Source organism: Erpetoichthys calabaricus, chromosome 2 (assembly GCF_900747795.2).
Source record: "Erpetoichthys calabaricus chromosome 2, fErpCal1.3, whole genome shotgun sequence".
In the NCBI taxonomy this organism is placed as follows: domain Eukaryota; kingdom Metazoa; phylum Chordata; class Cladistia; order Polypteriformes; family Polypteridae; genus Erpetoichthys; species Erpetoichthys calabaricus.
Window position 1 is genome coordinate 303,439,577 of NC_041395.2, and position 24,048 is coordinate 303,463,624.

Below are 24,048 nucleotides of genomic sequence, written 5' to 3' on the forward strand. Positions count from 1 at the left end.
GGCTGTTACAGTTGGCGCCATGACCAGGTGCTAAAGACAGTCGCTGACAGTGTAACCACCAAGATCAGTATCAGCAAACACTATCGTTCACTGAAGAAGATCACTTCTTTTATCAATGCACGAGAGTAAACCCATGCTTGCCAGGACTGTTTTTCTCACTACAGCTTCTAACTGGCAGATTGGAGTAGATCTGGGCATACAGCTAAAATTTATAGACCACATCACACATACAATACTCCACCCAGACATGATCATTTTTTCAGAGGCCACTAAACAGTTGATCATATTCAGATTCACAGTGCCCTGGGAAGAATGCATGGTAGAGGAGAAAGAAAGAAAGAAAGAAAGAAAGAAAGAAAGAAAGAAAGAAAGAAAGAAAGAAAGAAAGAAAGAAAGAAAGAAAGAAAGAAAGAAAGAAAGTTTTCAGTTTTAAATATACCTTTTATTAAACATTCAACAATCAATACAAAAATCAACAAACCACCAATAATGTAACCTATGAATGAGTATTTTGCTGTAGTTTCATAATAATTAATTCACAAAATAAAAACACACTCGTTATTAACAATTTTACAAATTGCATTCATTGCACACCACTGTTCTATAAATGTTTGCAAATTGTGGGTCATCCTATAAAACTTGAAATCTAATAAAATTCTTATTTTTAATTGTGCTTTAAAGAAACCCACCAAGACAGACTCCCTGTCACTCTTAATTTTTTCCTTCCTAGTGATATAAATGGCAAGCTTAGCCTGGCCCAATAAAAAATTTGCTAATCTGCCAACATTCTTTTTTGCTTTCACATTAGCAAAATCATATATAAAAACCTGTAAAACATGTAAAATAAACACCCAAAACATTACAAACACTGCCAAGTACAGATAAAAGATGTTGAATCCTAAAACAGTAAAGAAAACAGTGAAAAACAGTCTCTCTCTGTTGGCAAAAAGGACACATCTCTGAGATGTTGGAGATAATTAAAGACAAAAAAGAGTTAACTGCCACAATCCCATGAACAATTCTGCATTGCAGATCATCAGTTCTCTTATTCAATGGTGGACTGTACAGACTGTCCCAAATGGGGCTGATGACACCCTCCACCCCTCCCAGTTCATCCCTCCAGGGTGCATCCGGGTATCTGCATAGCTGGGACTGGTATCGAGCTTGGACACACACTTTATATAGCTCCTTCCCTTCTGCAGAGTCAAAGGGAAGATATTTAGTTCTTCTCCTGCCGTTTTCCTCCAAATTTCCCATTGGCATTAATTAACAAATTTGGAAACGCAGACAAAGGCTCTGGGCAATCTGTAGCTTTGAAAAAGCTTTCAATAAATCCTTCGCTGTTGAAGGTATATTCAAAAAAATCTGCCACAAAAAAATCCGCTGTGCACAGATCTTTCTGGTGTGCAGCCACCGTCTCTGCGCTCAGCCAACTGAGTAGCTGTGGTTGAATCAAATGTTTAATTTGTAGAATACCAGTCCTGATCAGGCGTTATTTCAGAGATGTCAAATCTACTGCCATGGTAGAGACAATTGGCAACTCTATAGTCCAATATAAATTTAAGGATCTTTCCTTTATGTGACAATCCAACTGTTACCAGATTCTCAATACACTTCGGTAAAAGTCTGAAACATTACCAATGGGGAAGGTATCACTGTCCTTTAAGAAAAGCGCTCGGTCCAATTTCAGGTTCCCAACTTGGCGCAGGAGAGCACATGCTAATGGCTTCCAGGACACAGCCATATGACCATAGAGCAGTTTTTGCAGTGTTTGCAGTGTGAAAGCATTTTTTCTGCTACAGATGTCCACCAGTCCTTGTCCTCCTGTACTCCTGGGCAAGTGCAAAATACTTTGATACAGCCAATGCTTCCCATTCCAATAAAAACGATCAACTCCCTTTGCACTTCATTAATCAGGTCAGGTGGGGGTTCCAGGCATGCAAACCTATGCCATAGAGCAGATGCAACAAGGTTGTTTATGATTAGCATCCGTCCTCTATATGACAGTTGGGGAAGTAGCCATCTCCAGCGTTGTAAACGGTTTCTGACATTTTCTGCAACGCCTTCCCAATTTTTAATGTCACTGTTTATGCCTCATAGATGTAATCCCAGGTATTTAATTCCATCTCTTGTCCATTTCAGTCCTGATGGCAATGAAGGAAAAAGACCCATCCAGTTACCCAATAATACCGCAGAGCTCTTGGTCCAATTTACTTTAGCTGATGATTCTTTTTGGAACTCATCCAGCACAGATACCAGCCCATCCACATCTTGTTGTTTTGGAACTAATACTATGAGATCATCTGCATATGCTGAGACCTTCAAAGGCACTGAACACTCAGGGACAGACAGTCCACCCACCACTTTCCTTAATTTGATCAGCAGGGGTTCTATAGCCAGGGCATACAACATGCCAGACAAGGTGCAACCCTATCTAATCCCTCTATCTACTTTGAATGGAGCGCTCAGCCCACCATTGATTTTCAGTACACCCTGAATGTCACTATAGAGCACCCGAACCATGGAAACAAAGCAGGGTGGGAAACCAAATCCCATTAGTACTCGCCAAAGTTACTGGTGCTCCACTCGATCAAAAGCCTTCTCCTGGTCCAAGGAAATTAGACCACCGTGTAATCCAAACAGTTTGCAGATTTCAAATGTATGCCTAATAAAAAAGATGTTGTCATATATGGACCTGTTTGGTACACAGTAACTTTGATCAGGGTGAATGACATGCCCCAACACCTCCTTAATTCTCGTAGCCAACACTTTAGAAAATATTTTATAGTCAGTACAAAGCAAGGCTACTGGCCTCCAGTTCTTAATATTACAGAGATCACCTTTTTTTGGAATGAGGGCAGCAACAGCTCTTCTACAGCTCAAGGGGAGGAGACCTTTATGTAAGCACTCTTGAAGAACCGCAAGTAGGTCTTGTCCGATGAACTCCCAAAACAACCTGTAGAATTCGACAGTAAGTCCATCAATGCCTGGAGCTTTCCCGGTGTTTAAACTTGCCAATGCCTGCGAGAGTTCTTCAAAGGAAAGCCCTCTATGTAAAGCTGGTAATTCCTCCTCTGGCACCTGCGGTAGCCCTTTAGTAAAACCCGAACAAGCAGTGTCCTGTTCCATCAGCTCAGATGAGAAAAGTTTAGAACAGAAATCAATGGCAAATCCCCTAATTTGAGAAGAGCTTCTCATGTCACTTCCAGAGGGGTCACGCAAACAATGAATCATTCTGCAATGGCCCTGTTTTCTTTCCAGCCCAATAAAGTACTTGGTTGGAGCATCACACTCAGTTTCTGCTTGAAAACGGGCTCTAACCAAAGCACCTTGGACTTTATAATCAGTCAGTTGTGCGAGGGCAGCCTTTCTCACTTTCAACATTTCCATGTTCTCAGTGCCCTTAGATGAATCAAAGCCCTGCTGGAGTGCTGTTATCTCTTCCTCCAGTGCTTTCATAGAATCATTCGAACTCTGTGTGACATTCAGAGTATACTGCTGACAGAACTGGCGAATCTGCACTTTACCAACATCCCACCAATGACCCAGAGAAGAGAACTGACATACAGTATCCTTTCCCGCCACTGTGTCCAAAAGTACCAAAAACTATTTTTAAAATAGGAGTCCTGACATAAAAGCTCATCAAAATGCCAATGCGAGCTTTTTGACTTTAAAGATGACATAAGAACATTGCGGGTAACTATTGCTTGATCAGAAAGACTTGTTGGCACAATGACACATGAATTAAAATGGTTAAAATGATGGTTAAAAGTATAAAACCGATCAAGCCTGGCAAGTGAAAGAGTGCCACCTCGTACCTGTGCCCACGTGTATTGCCTGTCTCCCTCATTCAGGGCCCTCCACACATTTTTCAATTCATATCGCACAATGAGCGCTTTCAGCTCTCTGGCAGATCACAGGTGGGGCTCTGCGTGATTTCTGTCCAGTGCATCATTAAGGGTGCAGTTAAAATCCCCACTTAAAAACACACATTTATCCGGGTCACAATCTCTAGCTACATGACCAGCTTTGCCATATTTAAAGCATTTCATCAGTTCCAAGGTGACAAAGATAACATATTCATAACCATACACTCAGAATCTCAATGCTACGTTTAAGTCATCTGCTGTATTTTTCAAATTCATTAACTTGCCTCCAAAAAGACATCACATGCTTCAACTGGGGTGCTTTACATCCTAAAGGTTCTCGTTTAATCTGCAAGATTAACTGTCCGTAGCGAGATAGCTCTCTTTCAAGGGTCTCGTTAGATAGAAAAGGAGGTACATTAGATAAAGTAATCTTTTTTGCTGGAGTTGTAAGAGGCAGTACGGCAGTATAACAACTCCATTTTCTACCAATCTATGGACAAAATCCGTTGTAGCAACAAACACAGCCACCGCACTGCTCATTCTTGAGGCTGAACGAACATTGTCACAGTCTATTACATTTCCTACAGCCAATACACATTCTTCCAGAGAACAGGTCGCTTCTGGCATTAGCTTCACTCCATGTTGTCGGGTGAGTTTTTTTCGAAATCACCGTTCCAAAAACAGACCCCTCCTGAGGAGGCCATTCTGGCCTTCCTCAGAATAAACCACTCCAACAATAAGATAAACAGTTAGAGACAGAATAACAATTAAGAACAAAAAAGCAGGAAAAACAAACAGTAAAATCACAAACCTTCAAACTCTCCCGCTCTCGCTTTCTCACAGAGCTCCGCCCACTCACCACTCTCGCGAAAGAAAGAAAGAAAGAAAGAAAGAAAGAAAGAAAGAAAGAAAGAAAGAAAGAAAGAAAGAAAGAAAGAAAGAAAGAAAGAAAGAAAGAGAAAGAAAAAGAAAGAAATTTATTGTGTGGAGAAGTGCTGAATTAGTGGTTGGCATACTTTCTGTGAACAGATTGAGTTGGTCTGTCAGGGCTTTGCAGACTGGTTGCTCTGCAGGGCATTATCTAGACTGGGAATAATGGAAGCCAAGAAGTGGAGGGCCATAAGAGCTGTGACAGATGCCATGGAGATGGCCACTAGGTGGCAATGGATTAAGAGAGCGGATCCATGAGAGGTTTCTGCTGTGATGTGAGCTGAGATGTGATCAGTCCCAACGGGGCCGCCTGGTCAAGGGTGTATGATGTTGAAAGTCCTGAAACATGTGAGCTCCCCAGGAACATTAGTGAAGATGCATGCCAATGCATACTGAAGATGTATCTTGGATCTTGCATGTAGGATAAATTAATCTTTATTGCTCATGTACAAGCATTTTATAACTGATAAAATGCATAATTGTATTTTACCTGTTAACTTGTTAAAGTGCCCTGAGCTTGCATTTAGCAAAAAGCACTATACAAAAATGAATTGAAACTGGAACTTGAACTTAACCCATACCTAAAATACGGTCTCACAGTTGTTCACAGTCTACAACATTTTATATAAATTTGAACACACAAAAGATCAACCAACTCTAAGTGTAACATTTGAATTTATTTAAACCTATAATATTTCTCGTATTCATTTCTTTATGTTAATGAAGGCATAATTTGCTTTACAATATAAAACATGTTAAAAAGAAAATAATGCACAAAACAGTCGCATTTTTTGTTTCTGTTATTTCATTATGGAAAGAAAGAAAGAAAGAAAGAAAGAAAGAAAGAAAGAAAGAAAGAAAGAAAGAAAGAAAGAAAGAAAGAAAGAAAACTGAAGCATAAAAGGAAGAAAGAAAAAAGATCCTCTAATCCAAGAACAAATAAATCTCACATTTTTAGGTTGCTCTGCTTGCCATCCCTGCAGGCATACTAACAACCACCAGTCTGTTTGAGTATTCGTAATTCTTGTCATCTGTGTCATGAGGTTGACTGCACCTTCCATCTGTTTTAAAAACCATCTGCATTTTAGCTCAGCTTTGAATGTTCATGAAGTGGGACAATGGCAAAGTAATCCACAGGGAAAGAAAAGAAAAAGTGAAAGAAAGGTCAGTTTTGTAAACCAGCCTGAGAAGAGCTGGCTGTTTTCAAATAACTGCTACAGAGTAATACATATAAAAGTTTCCCAAATGCATTATGGTGAGAAGGGTATATCAAAAATTTTAAATTACACAGAAAGTGCAACGGATAGAAGATGACAAAATACAACATGTTCTCAGTGGCTGATGGAGTTAGTCTAGTTGAAGCCAAAGTCAAAAGAACATAAACACTCTGCTGCAGGATTGCACGATTGTCGAACAACGCAACATAATAGGATTTCTTTGAGCAGAGGTAGTGAAACCTGCTGAAATTCAACAAAGGATATTGGCTCAGTAGGGAAGTGCAAACAGCATGACTCAACAAAAAGTTTATGAACGGTGTGGCTAGCAGCATGGAAGGACATAGGGAAAGGACCTCTAAGGGGAAATACCTTCCCCGGGACACTGGAAGGCATCCCTGCTGGGCAGCTGTAGCACCATGGATTCCCGCAGGGCATATGGGGCATTGGAGTTTGGCACAGCCCTGTTGGGTTCTGTGGGGCCTGCCAGGGGGAGCTACAGAACCCTATTTTGAACTTCCATCACACCTGGGAGTGATTCCAGGTAATCCTGTTGAACCTCCTGGATCACTCCCAGGAGCTGAATAAAAGGAGCCGGAGTCGGGAGGAAGAAGGACAAAGCTTGTGAGGAGGAGTGGAGACAGAAGGACTGGAGAAAGGACAAGGATAGTCTTTGGATGTTTTGGTGCTGTGCCCTGGGGAGCGAGGAAAAAAGCGCTTCCCAGCTCTGAAATAAAGGATGTTGTGTGTTACACTTGTGCCTCTGTCTGTCTGTGTCGGGGCTCCCCTGGTTTCCACAATGGATAGAAAGGTTTAAATTGGGAAGAACAAGTAAGGTCGACCATCAGCATCACACACAAGCCTATGCCATCATAGCAAATGCCTTCATGAGAGAAGGCCGACGGATTATGTTGTGTGCTGATGCTGCACATTTGGACATCAGTTATGGATCTGCATATGCCTTAGTGCATGATGACTTGGGGTACTTTAAAGTCTGCGCAAGATGAGTACCCAAACATCTTACTGATCTGCAAAAGCAAACGTCCTTTGCTGAATTTCAGCAGGTTTCATTCCCTCTTCCCAAAGAAATCTCACTATGTTGCATTGTTCAACAATGGTAATTTATTTGACCTTGGCTACTTAGAGTATTGAGCTGTACATGTTCAAAATACCCATAAACCATCACAAATGAGTTGTATTCCATCGGCTTCTATCAGTTGTGGTTACCACATAATTTTTAAATTGCCTTTACTTTTTGATTTACCCTCATATATACAGGAATATATAGAATGTACTGTAAAGTATGCACATAATTTGTGGTATCCATTCATTTTCTGAACCAGCTTAATCATTTTTAGGACCATCAGATAGCAGTGTCTCATCTGGGAAAACCAGAGGCTATTGAAGGGCCCTGAGCTAATGCTACCCTCATTAATGACAAGGCTAAACCCAGATGTTGGTAGATTGCCAGTCTCTCCTGTATGTTTTTGATTGTCAGTCCCTCTATACATTCTTTGAGCCAATTGTTTCCAAATACAGGGTTATGGAGAGCATCAGGGTGCTAGTGAGAACCAATCTTGGATTGGACAGTAATGCAATACATGGCACTTTTATGCACACACCCACATCCATTGCCATTGAGCCAATATAATTTTATCACATAATTGAATTGTCTTTGGGATGTGGGACAATACAGGAATAAAGCCCACATGAGGAAAGGGAGAACACTACACAGAAAGTGAGCAGATCAAGAGTCATCCCCAGAGTTCTGGTATTGTGCTCTGCACTGTGCCATCCTGTGAGTTAACATTATATATAGTTATTATATATATAGTCTTATATATATATATAAGACCATTTATATATAAAGTTATTGTCTGTTTTTACCTGCATTATTATCAATCTTTAATTTAATATTGTTTTTTGTATCAGTAAGGTGCTGCTGGAATATATGAATTTCCCTTTGGGATTAATAAAGTATCTATCTATCTATCTATCTATCTATCTATCTATCTATCTATCTATCTATCTATCTATCTATCTATCTATCTATCTATCTATCTATCTATCTATCTATCTATCTATCTATCTATCTATCTATCTAACATACTGTATGGAGCCTTTTCTATCTATCTATCTATCTATCTATCTATCTATCTATCTATCTATCTATCTATCTATCTATCTATCTATCTATCTATCTATCTATCTATCTATCTATCTATCTATCTATCTATCTATCTATCTATCTATCTATCTATCTATCTATCTATCTATGTCCTACTCTGACAGACTCAAATTAAACCTGTTTAGTCTTGAGCAGTGGAGACTGCATGGGAGCCTCAGCCAGATATTTAAAATCCTCAAATGTATTGATAAAGTGGATCCAGCAGAATTCTTTCAGCTTAATGGTAAATCAGTGGAAATTGCATTGAGGACTGAAGCCAAGAAGCACTTCTTTGCTCAAAAAGCTGTGGGACTCTGGAATAAACTACCAAGACATGGAGTTGAAACAGAAATCTTGACAACCTTTAAGAAGTATCAGGGTGAAATACCGGGACAGTTTAGCTACCAGCTAAACACACCATCATGGTGGACTGAATAGTCTCCTTTTGTATGTCAAATTTCTTATGTTCTTAACTCTGTTCAGAAAAGCAGAGAGAAAATTTCTATCTCTGTAACATTGTGTTCAAGGTGGGCAACAACCAGCTCATCACAGGGCCCACCTACACACGGCCATACTCACATCTGGACCAATGAGATTCACCACTTAATGAAGTCTGTGCTACTTTGTGGATATGGATGGAAAACTAGTGTGCCTGTAGGAGGAAAAACACTGTGGCATGGGGAGAACTTGCATATTGCACACAGACATTGATATTCAAAGCCGGGACATAGCAATATTAATCACTGTGCCAGCCTTTCATGTGTTACCAAAATGAATAAAAAACTTTTTACAAAAAATGTAACAAATGTAGGATCGTCCTGCTTGACACAGCCTGAAGTGTTGTGTATTTCTGTTAATACAAGCACTATTTTTAAAAACCTATTCCTCTTTTTCATTGTTCTAGTTAGCGGAAAGCCATGACAGTACTCTGTTCTTTTACAGAGTTTAGAAAATGGATGCATAGTATGGTATTCCATTAGGATCATTCTGAATATGAAAAATACAATACCCAGAATATATATATATATATATATATATATATATATATATATATATATATATATATATATATATATATATATATACACATATATATATACATATATATATATATAAAATCCTAAGCCTAAAAGTGCAATGATTTTGTGCAACAATTTTATGTCACGTTTTTTGTCACGGTTTAAATTGGGCTTATTTTAAACACCTACATATACTGTATATATTTGGTATCATTCTTTTCAGAATTTATCAAACATTAATGTGATGGTGTTAGATTTTCAGATTCTTATTCCATTTTTTAAATTATAAACTAAAAATATCAAGGACTCACATCCCGCGAGATGAGACTTTGTGCCAAGAGATTTAACCACGCCTGGGGCCGGAAATAAAAGACAAAGAGCAGGACAGCTGCTGTATAGGCTTTTAAATGTTCGAAGCGCTGCACGAGATACAGATTACACGGTTTGGCAGCAGCAGCAAGCCAGCAGCTGATTGAGCAAAGAGGAGGTAAAAAAAAACTTCATTTGTTTCCCATTGTATCACTGTTTAAGAGGGGGTTTTGGAGGAGCGACCGCGTCTCCTTGGGGTGCGTTCAGCCCCCCTCTTCACAACACGAGCAGCAGAGACTCGAAATGGCTGGCGTGTAGCGCGGGGTGGGAGGGTTAGTGAGTGAAGTGAGCAGGGGGGAACCCTCTAGTATATGTGTATATGTGTGTATATATATATATATATATATATATATATATATATATATATATATATCTATAATAATAAAAGGCAAAGCCCTCACTGACTGACTGACTGACTGACTCACTCACTCACTGACTGACTGACTCACTCATCACTAATTGTCCAACTTCCCGTGTAGGTGGAAGGCTGAAATTTGGCAGGCTCATTCCTTACAGCTTACTTACAAAAGTTAGGCAGGTTTCATTTCAAAATTATACGCGTAATGGTCATAACTGGAACCTCTTTTTTGTCCATATACTGTAATGGAAGGCAGCAAGATGGCCGTAGGAGACTGAGTTGCGTGTCGCGTCATCACGCCTCCCACGTAATCACGTGAACTGACTGTGAACTCAGTACGTAGAAAAGAAGGAGGAGCCCCAAAGAGCGCTGAAGAAAACACTCATTACACAATTGACAAGGCAGCGAAACAATAAGAAGCGAGTGAGTGACGCATACAAGCATCTTCATAAGACACGAGGTATAAAAAAGCACGGTGTAAACCGTAAGTCTAAATTAACTTTATAGAAACGCTCCCGCTGCCGTTTGCAATACCATATTCGCGAGATACAAGTTTAATGAGAAGACACGAGGTATAAAAAAGCACGGTATAAACCTAACCTTAAATTAACTTTATAGAAACGCTCCCGCTGCCGTTTGCAATGCCATATTCGCGAGATACAAGTTTAATGAGAAGACACGAGGTATAAACGACAGTTTGCATCACTTTGTAACAGAGTTAAAATTGCTGTAGCGAGAAACTTTTAACTGCCGGGTCTTAGCTAACATTAAATAAACCCGTGGACATCACAACATCACACAAGAGAGCAGCTCACGTTAAGTGACTGAACGCAGCAGGAGTGATCACTTCCATAAATCAAACCTGTTCAAAAAACACATTACACAATTGATAAAGTAGGAAAAGAATATGAAACAAAGCACGGTATAAACCGTAACTTCAAATTAAGTTTATAGAAACGCTGCCGTTTGCAATACCATATTCGCCCCTGCGAAGCGCGGTGATTTTGCTATATATATTAAACTATTTCAACCATTGTATGATCTGCTTCTCGCAACTGAAAGAGGGCACCGTAGCAGAAGTTAGCCAACTTGCTCACCAACCACAAGCGTTACCTGGTAGGTAACCACCCATACAATCAGATTGTGAATCAGACTACGAATGCCTGCAATGTAATTACCCCGATCTACATGCTGTGAAATGAACGAACCACACGCCGTAGCACAACGTTAGGGGCTTCGCCTCTACGTCCGAGGATCGATTCCAGTAAGGGAGTGCAGTGACTGTGTACTCCTAATGAGCCCACAATTACGGCGAAACACGTGTCGCATACTATGCATCTTCAAAGCACGGTGTAAACAGTAAGTTTAAATTGAGTTTATAGAAACGCTCCCGCTGCCGTTTGCAATACCATATTAGATGACTTTGTAACAGAGTTAAAATTGCTGGAGCGATAAATTTTTAACTGCCGGGTCATGTCGCGTGTTCTTGGGTAGGTACACCAAAAAATGTATACATTTATGCATGTAATGGGCAAACAAAAAATGTACTATACCCGAAAGCACTACAGTAGTACTCAATGTATCTTTACTTCTTAAATGTTAATGTTTTACTGTTTAATAATTTATACGCTTCTTATATGTTATTCGGATTCTTTTATCAAAATACCAGTAACAGCGCACTGCACGATAACGTGGAGTGAATATACTTGACATGACCATTCATAGTATTTATCCTCTTTCTCTGTACGTTTACCATTCGTTTGCTCAGAGGTTGATGCGCTTGCTGCTTAATGAGCAGCTCTTCACCCTAGCGTCCCGCTGCTTCTCTTCTTTCGTCGGCATCTTTTCCCGTTAAAACTGATTTTTTTTAAAACTTAGTATGTTTTCTTTAATTTTTCAGTTAAGCTGGCACTTAAGTCTTCAATCTGCCTCAAGAATGATTAGCGGAGGTGGTAGACAATGAAAACGTCAGCCGTACGCATCCGCCACGCACGCACTGGTGCGCGCAGCTGTGAGTTGACTATACAATAAAATAAAATAAAGATAAAAAGAGCAATAACTTGCAGCACCGCTATTCAATTACACTTGCCTAACGCCTCTCCTAAGGGGAAATACTGTGGGATGTGGGCATCCGTCAAAGCAGCAATCACAAGCCCGATTACAAAGCGGGAAGCTATGATTTGTCCTCTCCCTCCCATGTAACAATCGCAGCCCGTGTTGCAACGCACTATGTATGTATATGTATATATGTGTATGTGTGTGTATATGTATGTGTATATATATATATATATATATATATATATATATATATTTGTTCATATGTGTGGGAAAGCGAATAGTAGACGTGACGTAGTATATGTGTACCAAATTTCAAGTCAATAGGTGAAACGGTTTGCGAGCTACAGGTGATTTAAAATCCTGGACAGACAAACGAATAGCCACGGTAGCGTATTATAGAAGAACATTTTACTGTTTAATAATTTATATTTATATGCAATGTGCTTCTTATATATTACTTCATATTCTCATATGATAATGATGTTAATGTTGTTTATATTGATTTCTATGTTATTGTAAGTGCCCTTTATTTGTGGAAAAATAAATTTGGCAATTAAACTTATTTTATACATACATTTTATTTTTTTCTCTTGCACTCAGTGAGCGAATCCACTGGGTAATCAGCTATATATATATATATATATATAGATAGATAGATATGTATGTATGTATGTATGTGTATATATATATATATATAGATAGATAGATATATGTGTATGTATGTAGATAGATATGTATGTATATGTATATATGTGTATATATATGTAGATATACAAATATGTATATGTATATCTGTGTCTGTATGTGTATATATATGTTGATATATGTATATATATATGTGGATGTGTATATGTATATATATATATGTATATATGTTTATGTATATATATGTTTACATAACCTCTTTAACACACTACTTCTCCGCTGCGAAGCGCGGGAATTTTGCTAGTATATATATATATATTTATATATACGCAGATAGATAGATAGTATCTATCTATCTATCTATCTATCTATCTATCTATCTATCTATCTATCTATCTATCTATCTATCTATCTATCTATCTATCTATCTATCTATCTATCTATCTATCTATCTATACAATAAAACCTTGGATTGTGAGTAACTTGGTACGCAAGTGTTTTGCAAGACGAGAAAAATTTTTTAATAATTTTTAACTTGCTAAATGAGTGAGGTCTTGCAATATGAGTAGTACGTATTGTGAACATGGCTGCTTCTCTGAAACCCCCTTTTAAACAGTGATACAATGGGAAACAAACACAGCTTTTCATTTTCTCTTTCTGGGATCAGCTGCTAGCCTGCTGCTTGCTGCCATGCTGCATGATCTACATCTTGCGCAGGGAATTGGACATGTAAAAGACTGTACCATGGCTGGCATCTTCAAAAAACAAAAGGATGGCATTGCTAAGCATACAAAAAGTAGAAATAATTTCTAACCACTCTGCTAGGCATATCTAATTATTTTCAGATTACCCTGAGGGGTGGCTTTTCCATTTGACCATATCAAAACTGTGCCAAAAATAGGTTCTAATACAACAGACCTTCTCACACTTATGTGCTTTTACCGCCCTGGCATGTTTACCATTAAACATTTGGCTGAGCCAACCTCCATATTTGAGAATCAATCAATCAGTCAGTGGTTGTTCATGCCAGACTGCAGTTCCTTCTGGTTTCTCTGTGACCCACACAGGCAAGTGACCAGGAGTAAAACACGAGTTGTAACCAATGCAAAAAACAAAACCAGAAGATTAAAAAAATACCTAGCATAAGCCCAAAACAAAACTTAAGTTTTGTTAAGTCAAAGTCAAAAATCCAGAAGGAAAAAATGATCTAAGAAATTTTTAAACACACAAACATACTTTTAAAAATGCATTTCAGGTATCCGGAAGCTTGGATAAGACAGTAACCACACAGACTGACCTTTTTACCTTCTGATACCTGACCTCCGAATTGCTGCTAGCAATCATATAAAAATAAACCACCATCAGAATGGGCTTAAGCGACACCAGAAGCATATAAAGAAAAATAATTTTAAAGAACTCATGCTGAAATAAACATGTAAAATAACCAATTATGATGGGACCCTTATAGACTTAGAAACCCTAACATGTTCCTGGTCTGCCGCTCATGACAATTACTAATCTGTCCACAGTGGCTGCAGCCTTCATTTAATAAGTGAAGGACAATATGACTGGCTAGATTCAAATTCTCTTCTATCTCACCTGCGGTAGTCCATGTATGCCATTATGCAAGTAAGTTATATTCTAGTGGCACTTTCTTAATAAAAATGACTTCTGGATGAGTTCTTCATTCACCAGTGTGTCCGATTAAGCACAGTTTCACTGCTCTTTACCCCTTGTTGATGCCTGTTTTATTGCATCATGGGGGGGAACTTAAAATATGATGCCTTTTCCTCTCCACCATTCCTTTGCCAGTTTATCATTACAAAATATTATTAAGTTAATTTACACCTTTTCGTACCGATTTCTGTTTTCTTGGATCACTCATTCCATAATACAATACAATACAGTATGTCTCCGTTTTGCAAAAGGCTGCTGTCAGTGTATAAGGCACCTGTGCTGGCCATTTTTCCTGCAGGGACAGTGTTAAGGTTTCACTGAATTCTTGGAAGTCATGGCGATCTAATCATGATATTATTTTGTCAGTTTACTCTCCGGGGTCCTTTCTGTGTTCATGTCTTTGGGCGGGTCATGATAGATGGCTGATATCACTTTCTACTGAATGAGTCATTAACAAACACTCAGATCCAATCTCGGACAATTGTCATGGTGGAGCACACGTTGCCCACTGCAATAACTCATTTTATCACCAAGAAAAAAAAATGGAAAAAAACTATCGAAAACAAGTTGAGAAGTTTTTTTTCTTACAGAATGCATCTCAGGTTTTATTATGGTTCTTATATCTTGCACAAAAATCTTGCACCACACATTCAGAGTCTGAGCCGATAAAAACTGTGTTTTATGGCCTGCCAGCCTGACTGACAGTTTATTAAATTCTGATATGCCATAGATGTATAGACAAGAACAATCACAGACTCCTCAGGGGTTTCTTATTCATTCGCAAAATCTGACAATATCAAAGGTGCTGACTTTTGCAAGGCTTGTCGTCTGCTTTTCAGCCAGGGAGGACGTCTTTTTCACATTGTGTGGCATATTGGATTTGGTCTTTTCCTGATAATTGTTTTGACCAGCTACCTTCAAGTCAGTTTTTATCTGAGATGGAAAGGAACTCTTGTGCTTTTATTTCCTTTATTTCATCCTCATTTTGCCTTTTTCCCTTTTGTTGTAATAGAAGGGCCTGTTTGCTCGTTTTTTAAAGGTTACTTCAATACGGAGAATCTTTATCCACACAGGTTTGGCCCCTTTTGATCTATTCCTGAACTTTCGTTTCTTTAACTCTTTGCAGGACAGACTAAATTATAAATAATGCCTTTGGTAGCAGTAGCTTAGTGTTAAGTTTATTTTCAAGGCTGTTCATTGGTGCGGCATTCGACAGAACTCATCCTGGGAAATATAGCGATGCATACTTGGATGGATGAATGAGTATAATTCAAAGCAATGATTCATTGGGGGAACTTAATTCAGTTAAATGTAAAATTTCCAGGTAAATGTATCAAGTACTTTAAATTCAGTTTAAATTAGTTACGCTTGCCTGAATAGAAAGAATTCGGTGAAACTTTTTTGAGTTTCTCAGACTTTTTGAAACTGACAGCTATGAACGTAAAACACTTAATTTTAAGAAAATATAAATATGTTGATTGCACATTGCATGATGATTTCCTATCCAACCCAAAAAGAAAATATTTGTATTTAGAAACACTATTTTCATGTTAAAATTAAAATGGCGGGCAAGTTGTCTGATCACTAACCACAACCATGTCATTATTAAATGAAATAACCAATCACACCATGATAATTACCATACGAGGGGGTACCCAAAAATAACCGAAATCTGTACCTAGCGCCCCATCTCGACTTAGTTGTGAATTTTGCCTCCAGGTGTAGCAGTGACATTGCTCTGTATTGTTCGTACAGCATTCCGTGCCAGTTTTTCTTGGTGCTTATTAAACGTGTTCTGAGATTTTTGTGATGGATGATCATAAAGAACAGCGAGTCTGCATTAAATTTTGTTTTCTCTTAGGGAAAACAACTACACTACTGAAACTCTAGTGATGCTTGAAACTGCTTTTAAAGTGGAAGCTTTAAGTAAAACACAAGTCTATGAGTGGTTTTCGTGTTTCAAACGAGGGGAAATATCATTTGAAGACCAACCAAGATCTGGCAGACCTTCCACAATTAGAAATGACGAAAATCTTGATAAAGTTCGCAATGCAATTTACAAAGATTGTCATCGGACTAACGAAGAGGTATCAGACTTGTGTGTCTTGGAGTTCTTGACACCTTCCTTTCTCGCCTGATCTTGCATATGAAAAAAGAACTGAAAGGAAAGCGTTTTTGTACCGTGGAGGAAGTCAAAGAAAAATCGATGCAGGCATTGAACAACATTCCTCTTCAGCAATTTCAAAGTTGTTTCCACCAGTGGGAAAACCATTGGAACAATTGCATTCATTCACATGGAAAGTACTAAAGTTTCAGTAAGTACAAATTATTAAAACATTTTTTTTTTCAGTTCTGGTTATTTTTGGGTACCCCTTCCATTACAAGAAGGAAAGTCTGCTCATGTGGTTTAGGGTGTGTCATTGATGTGCCAGATTATCAAAGACAAACCACATAGATCTTTGGCACTTAAAGTAACTTTATGTCCAGTCTTTGCCTTTCTCTGATGTTACAGGAATGGGTGAAGACTGCTAAAATTCTGCAATACCGTCAGAAAAAGGGTGGTCACTCAATTGCAAATGAAGTCAACTTATGCTAATAAGGCATTTTGTTTGCTACCAAAAATAACCTAAAACTGCTCAAATATTCTGGAAAAACTTCCCAAAAATAGCTCCATGCGAAATCCTCTTTTTTCCTCACTGGGAAATGTAAAAAGAAAATCACCTAATTTGGCAACCCTGCATCCTAACATGATTGGTGATTATACTCCTGTGAAATTCATTCGGTTTTTATTAACAATTTCATCAAATTATTGTGACAACCAAACAAAAGATTTCAGTTTTATTTGAAACATATACGATAAAACCTACAAACATGTTCATTTTTAGTTGAATCAAGTTAAAGTAGCTGCGTAATGAGAACATTTCCTAAAAATCAAAAATGTATTCATTTGGAGTAGAGTAGACGTAAGATAATTGGGTGATGATAATATCCTCTAAAGATGATTTCTGTAAGTGGTGCTCTTAATTAAAGCAGTGAAATTCATTCACATTGTTTCTATGCAAATTATACTTCATCATGTGACACTCAAGAAATTTAAGTCAATTGTACTACAAATGGATATGTAAACCCTTAAATCCTATTCAGTAAAGCCCAATTTAAATTAGCTGAGTAATAGCATATGTGAAGAATCATTTAGTTGAGTATAAAAAAGCAGGCCTAAGGTTGTTGGCATAGTCCTTAGAAGTATTACAGTATATCACACCTCCCAAGTCCTGGGCACAGGCTATGTGCGGATTTTGCATGCTGTCCCATTGTCGGTGTGGATTTTCCTCTGACTAGTTCATTTTGAATGTCTACAGACATTGGTTAACCAGCATCTTTCGTATACATCAGTGTTGGTTCAAGAATGATTGTGTCATGTAATGATCTTGCTCCCGTAATTGAATGGGAAGGCTGCAGGTGTTATCATTTATCTTTTAAGTTTATTTTTTTTCCAACTGTTCCTTGGACTTTAAAAAATATGAGGCTAAGTCAATAAATAACTGCACTTTTGTGACAATTTTGCTTGGGTTGCCTGTACAGCTTTCGCTGCGCAGATGTCGAAACATGGTGCATCTTCGGTCATAGTGGTACACTTTCAGCATTTGACAAGTCAGTCTCAATTGTTTCCTAGGAGTAAACATAGCTACTCTATTCTCTTAGCACCAAAGAAGAGCAGCAAGCAGTGATCCACTTTTTATGGACTGAAGGCGTACCTACCAGGGGCCAAAATCCATAGATGACTTTCTGCACAAAATGAGCACAATGGGCAGAGTGCTAACAAATTAATTGAGAAATTCAAAAATAGTCAGACAAGTGTTAAGCATTAGGATGGAACTGGAAGCCCAGACACATCCACTACAAGACAACCCTGAGAATGTTTGTACCATTGTTCTGATGAACAAATGAGAACTTCAGCCCCTGGTATAACTTCAGCCCGTAAAATGTGCATAACTGCTCTGTCCTCTTCTTTGTTGCACACAGAAAGTGACTGATCAAGGCTGAAACTTTACCACGGTGACCACAGATGCATAATGTGTCCACATGGGTTTGGGGAAAGCTGTACAGTCAACCCTGACAAAATTATCATAAAAGTGTGGATAATTATTGGTTTACCCTCATATTTGAGTACGATTTTCATGGTTTCTGAGACAAAGGCATCTAGTAGTTATATTCATTTTGTGCTTCCTTGTGCCTTTCATGTTATTAAAAACGATTCACATCTCCCACAGTGCTGTCTAGTATTTTCTTATGGAGGCTGTCATGATGGAGACTGGTTACTAGGACATGATGTCTTGTTGCTGTGATATTTTTTCCAAAGGTCACATATTATGATGTCACTAGTGCAAAAATTTAAAAGCTTGTACCATGCTTACCTAATCATCCAAGATTGGATTCATGTCCAACCTTTCTGTCATTTCATATTTTTAGTTTTGAATTTACTCATTAGCGACAAACCTTTCTGCCATCTGATTGATTTTTGCCCCTGTTTCTTGATTCTTGATACATGTACCCTTATCATCTTTCAACTTTTTGCTCTGTTTTTAGACTACAATTCTGACTACATGTCCTGAGCCTTTTTATTTGACTGTTGTCTTCCGTGGTTGCAGCTATTACATGAATTCTGACTTTTTTTGTGCCATCTCCTGATTCCTTTCTGTCAGAACAGTTGTCAAAAAAGTTGTCACTGTGCACAAGTAGTACACCAGGCCTTTGGATCATCAAATTAATTAAGAACGTGATAAGAGCTGAGATGATGGAAATCTGAATACTATTTCTAATCTTAATTGACTGTCATAGTGTGTAAACAGAATGAAATGTTGTTGCTTTTCTAATAATCTACAGTACATTTTTAGTTCCTAGAAGTTGAATCTCTGTACTCATTCTGGATGAGCCTATTAATAAAACATGCAAAAGGCTGTCATATCAATTACATTAAAGTTTATCTCATCTAATTTTCTAAATAGAGTTGTGACCAGTAAAGTCACAGTGGTAGGACATTGAACAAGATTAGCCAGAGTCTCCTGTCCTGAACATTGTGTTGACAGCACCAGGTGGCTGCAGTTTAAAGTAAGGTTTTTCATCAAAAGGTAGATTGTGATTATAATAATAAGCCAAGGTTATAACTGGGAGGCCACCAATTAAACAAAAAAAAGCACAAGCCAAAATGCAAGTCAAAGTCACAGAACAGAAAAGAATTCATAACCAGAGATATCTTGTCAGTAGAAACACAGTTTGTTTTTTTTTTCTTTTTTTATTACGATTTATCCACATACTTGGACAGTTAGGACGATAATGACATTAACCTTTATAGCATCACACAAAAAATGTCACATGTCACATACTCGCTTTCATCTTACTTACCCAGACCCTGCATAAAAAAACAAACAGTGGCACCCATAATAAAACAAAATGGCATAATGGGAAGATGTTTTTATTAAATCATATTTTCAAAAACAATCAAAATGAAAAAAAAATAAGACTAATTTAATTTTTTGACTTGTAATACCTCCCAGAATGGTATCTCCTTTATTTCTAGAGGCCAAGGAAAAGGCAGAAAAATACAAAACCAAGTCCAGATCGTGACAAACATAAAAACAAATGAATGCCTGAATTTTGAAAGGAGCCCATTCAGTCTGTCAACCCTATTTGTTACATGATAGCTAAGTTGTCCCAAAAGCTGTGTCCTGCATTATATGGAGAAATGTATGGCTATTCTATGTCATCTGAGAAGTATATACCAACATGCTGACACCACAGCTCCTCCCAATGAGCTCTTCCCAATAAGTTTCCTACGATATTCTCTCAGAGGAATTCCTAAATCATCACACCTCTTGAACTAGAAAACTAATGACTCTTTTCTACTCTTGTACAAAAACAAAGGACAAGTCAATAAGAGTTGGGGATCCACCCAGTATATTGTGAAGAAATGAGTAGTGATGTGAGTTTCAAAAACTGATAGGGTAAAAAGCACGCATTTATAGTGGGGAGAGCAGGGAGGGTGTGTTTGCAGGAAAGGAAGTAGCATGAGGTCATCTGTTGGTGCTGGTTGTGGAGTTATAAGTGGGGACCGGAAGTGACGGATTTAGCTAGCTTTTTCATCAAGAGGTTCTGTAGAAATAAAAGAAGAGGCATTAATGCTCAGTGCTAACCCCAGGCCCGGCTTGTCAATACAATGATTTGAACCCTTTGAATTTCTCCAACGGGTGTGACACTCTACTCTCCTCTACTCTACTCTACTCTACTCTACTCTACTCTACTCTACTCTACTCTACTCTACTCTACTCTACTATCTTCACAGATATAAGGACTTACAGTCATCTGAGGCCTAGTGTCACTGAAACCAGGCATATAATATACTAGCAAAACACCCACGCTTCGCAGCGGCGAAGTACTGCTTTAAAATTTAAAATAATAAACAGAGGGAAAATATACAAATAATTATTTGTTAAGGATCTCTTTGTATACTATGTTGTCAGTTCGCCCCACCGGTTGTAATATGACCAAGCTGTGTGCTGAGCTTACTCTTGAGCATACAATGTATAGTTGGCCATGTGAAAAGTAAATGAAGAACGGCAAGACCACATCAGCTGCGGAGCTCAGTTCGGAGCGAAATTAAGTGAATGAAATGAGGTGAATGGGATTGGAGATGATCACGTGACTCCAACACCCGCCATAACTCTCCATCCCTCCACAAACACACAAACACAGTCTCTCGGATCCCAACTCTCCTTCGCACACAGCGTCTACTAAACACTAAGAAACACTAAGTCGAAACACTAAAGGAAAAAATACTATTCAGTAAGTAGCACATCTACTAAACAGTAAATCATCCATCCATTTTCCAACCCGCTGAATCCGAACACAGGGTCACGGGGGTCTGCTGGAGCCAATCCCAGCCAACACAGGGCACAAGGCAGGAACCAATCCCAGGCAGGGTGCCAATCCACCGCAGGACACACACAAACACACCCACACACTAGGGCCAATTTAGAATCGCCAATCCACCTAACCTGCATGTCTTTGGACTGTGGGAGGAAACCGGAGCGCCCAGAGGAAACCCACACAGACACGGGGAGAACATGCAAACTCCACGCAGGGAGGACCCGGGAAGCGAACCCAGGTCCCCAGATCTCCCAACTGCGAGGCAGCAGCGCTACCCACTGCGCCACCATGCCGCCCAACAGTAAATCAGTAAAGGAGAAACGACTAAACACTAAGGAAAAAGAACGGCAAGACCACATCAGCTGCGGAGCTCAGCTTGGCGCGAAATGAAGTGAATGAAATGAGGTGAATGGGAGGGGAGATGATCACGTGACTTCAACACCCGCCTTAACTCTCCATCCCTCCACAAACACACAAACACAGTCTCTCGGATTCCAACTCTCCTTTATATATATATATATAGATACAATCACAAGTGAATTTTGTTTAAAACTGTGTGGGAGTAGTTAGACGTCTCACTGAGTGTCACATTACTAAACCAATCCAATGCCTCATGAAGGCAAAGATCACAGGTGCTCTCATTAACCTGGTCCAACAGACAGCAAGCTTTTATTTATGAAGAACCTTCAATAGTTGAAACCCCTCCTAAAAACCCTATTAGACATATAAATGTGTATAGTGTGTGCAGAGAGCCCATTGTATAATTTAAAATTTAATGTAACTTGTTTTAAAATAAACATACCCTAATGCAAAAGAAAAACCTATCTGTAGCATCAGAATATACGTTGGTATTCGATGGCATCAATGGACAAATAGTAAGTGTGAACGATATGTTGTGGAAGGTACTGCGTGTGCTCTCTGTTGTTCAGCATTACAACGATAGTGTAGGACTTGATATAAGCTTGAGAAAACTGGCAGCGATAATATGAACTGCAAAATACGCATTTGAAGTAAATGACGTGTCACACTTCGTCAAAAGGATAGCCATTAAGAGAGTAAACGATGAAGAGCCTCAGAAGATGCAGATTTCAGTACTCAAAACACCCAAATCTGCTTAACAAACCAGTAAAGCACGGACAAGGTTGCACAACATTCACCTTCTTGAATGTCTAAATGAATAACTAAAGAATTTAAGATTGCTGTCAGTTTAAAATTGCAGATATACCATTACAAAATATCCACACCGTTTTAACACATTGTATATCCATAGATCACAATGCTTATCTTAACCCTGTTTGCTATTATTAAGTCATATGGTGATGGAATAGTTAAAATGGAAGAAAGATATCATAGCAGACAGAGGCACTTGAGATACACGTGTGGAGCCCAGTAGCTGTGGTGGTCTACATGGGCTTGTGTCTGTCTTACTCCAATGTTACAGCACTTACTACAATGTACAAATTAATCATGAAGTTTCAGATACCTTGTCCATTTTTGCTCTTGAATGGACAACAGTAATTTTAGCTTTTAATTTTCTCTTAGCGTTAACTCTTCGTTCAGTAATTTTTTTGCTCTCTCAGCGCATGCGCCCAACCTCCTCCTCCTCCTCCAAAACCCCAGCGGCAGTTTAAAATACATCGACTGGAGAAATTGTGGCTGGTTTTTTTAAGAAGAAGCCCTGTGGGGTAGTGATGGGAATTCGAGCCGGCTCTTATGGCTCGGCTCACTTAAAAGAGCCGGCTCTTTCAGCTCCCAAGTGGCTCTTCAGATTTTTTTGGTGCTAAAATTAATTTATTACCAAAAATAATGTGAAATTAATTACTAAGGTACAAAACATACATTATATTAAATGTTTATTATTTATATGTCTTATAACATGGTACAGAATAATAAATTTTAAGGTACAAAAACAAACCATCTCAATTTGAGAAAGATCCAATATTTTTAATTTTTTACAGTGAAACAACATAAGCTTAGAGAATCACAAAACAAAATATAAATAATGTGTAAAACAAAAAAGTAGCATCCAGGAAACAGTTTTAGCTAGTCTTTAAAGAAGGTTGGCATTAAGAAAAACCAAGTGCCTCAGCTTTGAGGGGTTGATCCTGTTTCTTCTCTCTGTTATTATCTGCCCTGTTTTGGAGAAGATTCTCTCTGAGGGGACTGATGTTGCTACAATGCACAGTCTCTGTGCCATTACATGCGTAAGACATGTGTAAACTGAAGCCTTGGTTTCCCACCAGCTCAGCGGGTCTGCGCTTCTTTGGAAAAGAGGCTCCTCAAGATACGATCTCACTTCCAGTATTGCATCTGCTGAGGGATTCCTTCTTTTCCGAGTGTCTCCAGGACCAGTTGCTCGTTCTTCAAAGAACCTCCAAACAGCAGATGCTTGTGGCTTCTCTTGTTCATCCTCTGTTCCCTTTTCTCCCTCTTGGCCCCCTGGCATTGGAGCTGGCTGGAAGTATCTTGCTGCTGTACTTATTCTCTGAAGAGCTTCATCAGCCGCTCTGTTTTCATTAAAGGTCAACCTTTTGAATCTTGGGTCAAGCATGGTGGTTTCTGAAAGAATACTATTGTATTCTATTCTGTGAAACTTTCTGTCCATGGATGCACAGAGAGCAGCCACTAACTCTTCCACTTTCCCTGTGATTACTCTGGTCTGGTGCTCAGTTGTTACTCTCTGCAGACCCTTGCACAGGATCAGCATTTTGGATGCTGTAACATAGCTGAAAATGAGTAAAGAATAACTGTTAAAATTATGCTTTGTTTTATTTAGCAGTATATATTACAGTATTTCCATTCATGTCTAATCTACTTT

General features: G+C 38.6%; 1 protein-coding gene across 1 annotated transcript in view; it reads left to right on the forward strand.

The window, feature by feature from the left end:
- The window catches only part of LOC114645620 (VPS10 domain-containing receptor SorCS1), a 1,182,623-nt gene that overhangs the window by 690,285 nt on the left and 468,290 nt on the right, over positions 1-24,048 (forward strand).